Genomic DNA, 1,494 nt, shown 5'->3' with positions numbered 1-1,494 from the left:
TAAGAAAACCTCCGTACAGCGAAATGGGAGGTGGAGAAATAAAGAAGAGAAAGCCATCTTTTAGGAATAGAGAAAGCAATGTCATTAAAATCAAAATGGATTAAAAGTGCTTCCCAAACCAGGTGGCCGACGGTTCACTGCCCCTGCCAAGCCCCAACTGCATTTCAGCGTGTGCACGACGCATCGCTGGACCCCAGGGGCTCCTTCATCCACTCTTGATTTAGGATTTTTTTTTGATACATAATATTTGTACATAGGTATGGGATATGTGTGATATTTTGTTACATGCATAAAATGTGTAATGACCAAGTCAGGATATTTGGGGTATCCGTCACCTCAAGCATTTACCACTTCAGTGTGTTAGGAACATTTCAAGTCCTCTCTTTTAGCTATGTTGAAATATACAACACCTTGTTAATGACAGTCATTCTACTCTGCTGTCAAACATTAGATCTTGTTCCTTCTAACTGTGTGTTTGCACCCATTAACCAACCTGTTCTTCATCCCTCCCACACCCACATCTTTCCCACCCTCTGATGTCTATCACTCTGCCCTCTACCTCCATGAGGTCAGCTTCGCTTAGCTCCATGTGAGTGCGTGCATGCAATAAAAATATGGAACGCTTCACGAATTGGTGTGCCATCCTTGCACAGCGGGGCATGCTAATCTTCTCTGTATCATTCCAATGTTAGTATATGTGTGGCCAGCGTGAATACTGATTTAGGATCTTTGACCTGATCCCCAAAAGATTGCAATGCTGTGGTAGATGATATTAAATCGAGGCTCTACTTCCATGGAACTAAATTATAATTGTACACACTTCCTTTAGAAGATCCCAGGATTTGATTAATAATTCCATGAGCATCTACATCCAAGATTTCTCCCTTCTTGGTGGCCTGGTTTACTGGTACCTGGCTGCAAAATCCCAACAAGAAGATAGATTTCAGTGAGAGATTAATTTCACTCTGCCTTCTTGGCTTCCCAGTTGGTATAAGACTTGCATTCCAATGGTAACGCGCTGCTGAGTGTGGTTAGGCCGTAGAGCTATATTACCTCAATTCAGCTACATTTTGGATAAGTAGGCTTTTGTGGGCTGGCCTGGGAACTTTGCCATTATGTATAATTTTGTAGCTGTGGGATATGAGGCCCAAATTCTAAATGACTGGCTTACCAACTTTTAGAATTTACCTGCTTGTAAATTGGGAACAATCTGTTCTTTTGTTAGTGGCCTGAACTTGAACTCTAATTCAGATAAGTAAGGGTATTTCTAAGTGGCAGGGTCCAAAGGAAATCTGTTTGCAAGAGGCACTGGTGCACCTCAGGAAGACAAGCAGGGGCACACTTGTTCTTAGATCATGAGACAAGGTCAGAGAGGGAGGTGACTCAGTAATGGATACTGCACTCCAGGTCAGCCCCTGGACAAAGGCCCATGTCATAAACAAAAGGACAGGCAGAAACATAGTGAGAAAATACCAAAAGCTGCAGCGCATTGGA

General features: G+C 42.9%; 1 non-coding gene across 1 annotated transcript; it reads right to left on the bottom strand.

Annotated features, from left to right (window-relative positions):
* Positions 1–608: 608 nt before the first annotated feature.
* LOC123626743 lies at positions 609–716 on the bottom strand. Its single transcript, XR_006730984.1, has one exon. It is a non-coding gene; the product is annotated as a U6 spliceosomal RNA (small nuclear RNA).
* Between the last annotated feature and the right edge of the window lie 778 nt (positions 717–1,494).

The sequence above is a fragment of the Lemur catta genome, chromosome 22 (assembly GCF_020740605.2).
Source record: "Lemur catta isolate mLemCat1 chromosome 22, mLemCat1.pri, whole genome shotgun sequence".
Taxonomy (NCBI): Eukaryota; Metazoa; Chordata; class Mammalia; order Primates; family Lemuridae; genus Lemur; species Lemur catta.
This window is presented reverse-complemented; position numbering and strand designations above follow the sequence as displayed.